Genomic DNA, 6,098 nt, shown 5'->3' with positions numbered 1-6,098 from the left:
TTTTTTGTTTTTATTTTATTTTATTTTATTCATTATTAATTATCATTTAATGAAAATTTCTCATCTACAAATGAATTTTCATCTAAAAATGAATTTTCATCTATAAATGAGAAATCATTCTCTTTAACCAACTTTCATCTATACTTTTTCATCCAATTGACTTAAAATTCATCCATTCAAACTTAACTTCATTCAACTTGACCTAATTTATCCATTCAAGAGCAACCCATCTACTCCATGCACATATAAAAAAGAGTTTCAAGAAAATTCGAATAATAAGAATGAGTGGTTTTTTTTTTTTTTTATTTAACTCAACACATTCTGGAATCCAGAAGATAACAACAATACTTGATGATTTCTACCTTCCACAACCTGTCAAGAAGAGAATTCGGGGTGGATGGATTAGAGTGGGATGCCGATGCTCCTTCGCTTGGGCCTTCAATTTCGTATTCCCCCTCTAGCTCTTGATGCTCTAGATGCTTTGATTGCGACAAGATCTCAGGATCTCTACGCTTTGCCAAGGACCTTCTAGGCCAAGTACCCTCTAGGCTCTCCTTCACATAATTCACTGGTGTTGATGTCCTCCTCGCCGATGACTGCTTATGATATTCCACGCATTTAGTGGAACCTTGATGGGAGCAAGCAGAATCCTTTTTGCCACAAGTTGTAGATTGATCTCAAAAGGCACCTCTACAATCAGTTTCTCTTAGCCAGAGGGGATTCAACTTGTTGGTCCAACTCTAAATTCGACAAAAATCTCTAATGTCCAAACACTGAATAAGTCCTACAGCATGCCGCTTCAACAGTAATCGGGCATCGAGAACAAGTTGCGACAAGCGCTGTTGTCACTCTACAGACTCGTGAGGCTTATAACCACTTAATGAATTCAAATTCTACATTTATTAATTTTCTCGAATTTAATGTCCCTCCTTACGATCTCACTACATCAAATCGACAAAGCAACATAAGTCCGCTGTACAAGATTAGTTCAAAATCCGCTAAGCATCCATTCAAGCATCTATGACAGCAACTCAGATTGCGCTGCACACAAGAAGGTGTTGGAAACAATAACAGTGACTAACCAAACATAACGAACAAATTAAGTAAAACGTCGCAACTAGTCAAATAGGCGAGACCTAAATGATCGCACCTCCCTCAATAGAATAATAACAGTGTACACTCAATTTTTAATATGGGTAAAATATTATTTCTATCAAAAACTCTCAAGTTCACTTGCTTATAATATGGTATCAGAGCGAAGCTCTAAAAAAGTTTTATGATATATATTTAAGAAAACACTGCAGACAAAAAAAAGAGGCTTTATAGAAGACGTTTTACATAGAAAGTTGGAGCACCAACAAATCCTCCTCTTGTCTTCAAATATGACTGCAAGCAACATTACCACGGATAAGTGGCCTAAGTTTGATGGCTCGTGATATTCCATCTGGAAGAAAAAGATTCAAATGAAGTTTGAAATGGAGAACTTATGGGATATAGTTTTAGGAAAAGAAACACAACTAACACATGTTCAAGAAGTAAATGCAACATCAACTTCACCATCAATTAATCAAAGTGAAATCCTTACCTGGAAAAGGAAGGAACATGTTGCTTTAGCAGCAATTTGGGATTGCGTAGAAAATCCAATTTTTTTTCATGTCGGAGCATGCAAGATAGCTAATGAAGCATGGTTGGCCCTTGAAAATACATACTCCGCAAGTGACATCATCACTCAATGCCATCTACTAGAAAAATTCATCACACAAAAGATGAAAATTTGAAGAATCGGTAATTCAACATTTACACAACTTCAGAAGTCTGCTTCAAAAATGCACTTCTGTCGGAGTTATCATTTCTCCTCAAATGGAAATCCTCACTCTCATGACGTCCATGCCATCCCAGTATAGCACCGTGATACAAACGGTTTGCACAATGGAGATTGTAACACTCCCCACGTTGATTTCAATCCTCTTGCAAGAAGAAACAGCCATGAAAAGCTCTTCTTGTGACTCACATGCCCTCTTTGTAGGACTCAAAGGAAAGACAAAATGACAACCTCACAAATCCAATCCAAAAGACCATAAGCTTTCAAAACAGCGCAACAAACCTACAACTCTTTGTCCATATTGCAAGAAAATGGGGCATTGGAGTTCCTAATGTTTCAAACACAACACGAGTTGCAGCAAATTCAGCAACAATAAATCATGATAATAAGAAAAATAACCAAACATGGAAGCAAGAACAAGTAGAGGAATTACCTCCCGCTTTCTATGCCCATGTTTACATTACACAAGCTTTTTGCTCGGCTAAATCACCTCAGTCTAGAACCACCAAAGACACAATGGCTCATTGATATGGGTGCCACCCACCACTTGGCACATAATAAATGACAATTCATCAATTTTAAACCATTTCTACATGATGACAACAAAGTATACCTTGGCTATGGCACAACATTACCCATCTATGGCCAAAGAGAAGTAGAAATCTCAATGGCAAATGGGGAAACACTTAGTCTCTCCAATACCTTATATGTACCAGACTTGCACAAAAATCTATTCTCCGTATGTGACTATGATCTCGAAGGTGGTGGCATCTTAATAAAAAATCAGATGTATAATCTATTAGCAAGAGACAATACAATACTCGCCTCTTGTCCTCTTCGAGATAATCTTTATCTACTAGGATCAACAAAATTCCCAGCCCAAAATGTGGTGGCACATACTATTGCTTGGTCGGGAGAATCACCATCTGTTTACGTGCCTCCAAGTGCCGATTATAGAGTTTTCATCTCACGGCCTCCACTGACGACCCTTTCCGATCCTGATCACGTATGCTGGTCACCACAACTCTCTCCAGCGTCATCTTTCCCTGCTACGAGCGACTCTGCCTGATGGACAATCGACATGGAATTATCTTCCGCCCTCAACCCCCATGCCTTTCAACTACCACTACCAAAGCCTCGAAATCCTACTCGTTACCACAGAGAACAACAGATTCTTCTCTACCTCGACACAGCAAACTCGTTAGGACACTATAGCCTCCAGGAGATCCTTCCATGGCCGAACCGGTTGCCTTTTGCTGCTGCTATCTTTTCCGCCCATATTATGACACTACGACCCACTACAACCCTGTTGCCCGAAGCCACTCAAGCTTTCGCCTCAATTCCAAGCTTGCAACAATTCTTGTGGCATCGAAGGCTTGATCATCCCAGTAGTGATCGCCTCAAGCACTTAATCACTAACTTAGCTGTCATGGGAATCCACCTCAAAACGATCTCCATCCAGGTGTGCCCGACATGCCTCCATGGCCAACATACGGCCAAAAAATTTCCAAAACAAGCGACTACAAGAGCCACTCAACCTCTTGACTTAATCCACTCTGACTTGAGCGACCGCATTGCTACTCCAACATTCTCTAGCTACGAATACTATGTTACATTCATTGACGACTTTTCCAAATATACCGGTACTAAGACTATTACAAAAAAAGAGCGAATGTCTACATGAATTCAAAATTTTTCACACATGGGCTGAGAATCAAACTGGCTATAAAATCACAACTCTCCGCTCCAATCAAAGAGGAGAGTACTTATCTTCAGAATTCACTCACCACCTCTAAGCACATGGAATTCAAAGTCAACTCACCACTGAATATACACAGTGCCACCACCTCGAAACACATGGAATTCAAAGTCAACTCACCACTGAATATACACCGCACCAAAATGGTGTAGCTAAATACAAGACTCGAACTCTCCTCGACACCACAAGGTGCATGCTCCATGAAGCTCAACTCTCTAGATCGTATTGATCGTATTGGGGAGAAGCAGTCACCTGTGCTGCGTATATACAAAATCGACTTCCCACGAAGGCTATTCCTTCTCACACCACTCCATTCGAGATGTGGCACAAGAAGAAGCCCGATCTCACTCACATCCGTGTATTTGGAAGTCGATGTTATGCCAAAATCCCTGATCCTCTCCGTGTCAAGCTTGATGGAAAAACGGAGGCTTGCATATTCCTTGGCTATAGCCCGGTCAGCAAGGGATACAAGGTTCAACTCCTCCGCACGGGCGCCACAGTCGTCTCCAGGGACGTCATCTTTCAGGAGGAGCCTGCTCCTTCCCGCCAACCTGTTCAGGCCAGCCCCTCACCCGATGCCAGACTCCAGGAAGACCCACATTTCTTCCTTCCCAGCGGGTCGCAGCTCCCTGCCACTCCACCTGCGCGTGTATCCACGCGTGAGCCCCAGCACCCTCTTTCTGATGGTCCGACGGCACCATGGAGCCAACGACCTACACGAAAGCCATGACGTCTTCCGACAGTCACCATTGGAAATCTGCCATAGCTGAAGAACTAAACTCCCACGCGATGAACGGCACGTGGATATTTTCGACTCTCCCTGCACATCGAAAACCCATCACCTGTAAGTGGATGTGAAGACAGCCTTTTTAAATGGCGTTCTCTCCGAGGAAATGTACATGCGGGTGCCGGAGGGGGTGATTTCCCCCCGCCCCGGCATGGTCTGCCGCTTACTCAAGACCCTCTACGGGTTGAAACAGTCTCCCCGAGAATGGTTTACGGTCATAAACAAATTTTTACTTACCCTCGGCTTCACAAATTCTGCTGCGGATGGGAATGTCTATGTGTTACAGAACCGCTCTGACTTCGCGGTCCTCACCCTCTACGTCGATGACACTCTCATCGCGGCGAACTCCCTCCCCTTGCTCCATTCGATCAAGCGACAACTCAACTCTCGCTTCTTACTCTCCGATCTCGGCGAAGTACATCACCTGCTCAGTTTACAGGTCACTCGAAATCTTGATCACGGATGGTTCCGAATCACACAAGCTCTGTACATCACACAGAAGCTTGCGGAATTCGGTTTCCTCGCCTCCAAACCTGTGTCGACCCCGCTGGCCCCTGGAACTCATCTTTCAGAGGCCGACTGTCCGTCCTCCTCTGCCGAAACTGCCCTTATTGCTGCCTTCCCCTATGCGAATGCTGTGGGGTCGCTGAACTGGGCCAGCTTGTGCACTCGCCCGGATCTCTCGTTCACGGTCAGCGTTCTTGCTCAATACATGCACAACCCGGGCGATGCCCATATACGTGCATGTAAACATGTGTTTCAGTACCTCCGCGGCACTATCGACCACTACCTGGAGTACCGCCGCACTTCTACTGTGCCGCGCCCTTTCTATGGCTTCAGCGATGCCGACTGGGCAGGCGAAGTGGATCAACGCCGCTCGACATCCGGCTACGTTTTTCTTCTGTCAACAAGCGCCATCAGTTGGAGCTCCACGCGCCAAAAGACGACAGCCCTATCCAGCACCGAGGCTGAGTATGTCGCCATGGCCACAGCCGCGTCCGAACTTGTATGGTTGCGGCAACTCCTCCACGACCTTCACTGCACCGACACCCTAAAAACGCCGACCCGTGTATACTGCGACAACCAATCAGCGTTAGCATTAGTCACAACCACTCGTTTTCACTCCCGCTCAAAGCACATTTCTATCTGCTACCATTTCATACGCCAACTTATGGCTCAACACAAAGCCGAATTTACCTACTGCCCAACAGACAATATGCATGCGGACATTTTCACGAAGTCCCTCACTGGACCGAAGCTTGCCCAGCATTTACCCATGCTTGGCCTGCTTGGAGGAGAAACCCCCCGTTCGTGATGCTTTGGTTAAGCGGCCGTGTTGGAAACAATAACAGTGACTAACCAAACATAACGAACAAACTAAGTGAAACGTCGCAACTAGTCAAATAGGCGAGACCTAAATGGTCGCACCTCCCTCAATAGAATAATAACAGTGTACACTCAATTTTTAATATAGGTAATATACTCTTTCTATCAAAAACTCTCAAGTTCACTTGCTTCTAATAGAAGGTTCAACAAGAAACCGCAATCATCTTAACATCCCGCAATGCTGCTGTTGGGTCTTATTACCGCATTGCATAGTGGTCCCTCTTCATGCACAGTCTGCCCAACCCTTCGAACTAAGAGGATGTAGCAAGACCTTGAACCTGATGTGAACTCTGCGCAAATTGGACAGCTCGGTGGAAACGCCGCGGCACGCTCTTGATACACAA

General features: G+C 44.4%; 1 long non-coding RNA gene across 2 annotated transcripts; it reads right to left on the bottom strand.

The window, feature by feature from the left end:
* Window positions 1-271: 271 nt before the first annotated feature.
* On the bottom strand, window positions 272-4,747 carry LOC141044571 (uncharacterized). 2 transcript variants are annotated; one of them, XR_016498852.1, is made up of 5 exons: window positions 4,606-4,747; window positions 3,702-4,401; window positions 2,256-2,887; window positions 1,586-1,739; window positions 272-1,386 (listed from the first exon to the last, which is right to left on the bottom strand). It is a non-coding gene; the product is annotated as an uncharacterized LOC141044571 (long non-coding RNA). The 2 variants fall into 2 exon arrangements; XR_016498851.1 differs by lacking the exons at window positions 272-1,386; window positions 1,586-1,739 and having other exon boundaries at window positions 2,185-4,401.
* Between the last annotated feature and the right edge of the window lie 1,351 nt (window positions 4,748-6,098).

The sequence above is a fragment of the Physcomitrium patens genome, chromosome 20 (genome assembly GCF_059467195.1).
Source record: "Physcomitrium patens ecotype Gransden chromosome 20, ASM5946719v1, whole genome shotgun sequence".
Lineage (NCBI taxonomy): Eukaryota > Viridiplantae > Streptophyta > Bryopsida > Funariales > Funariaceae > Physcomitrium > Physcomitrium patens.
The sequence above is the reverse complement of the archived record's forward strand: the minus strand, read 5'-3'. Positions and strand labels throughout refer to the sequence as shown.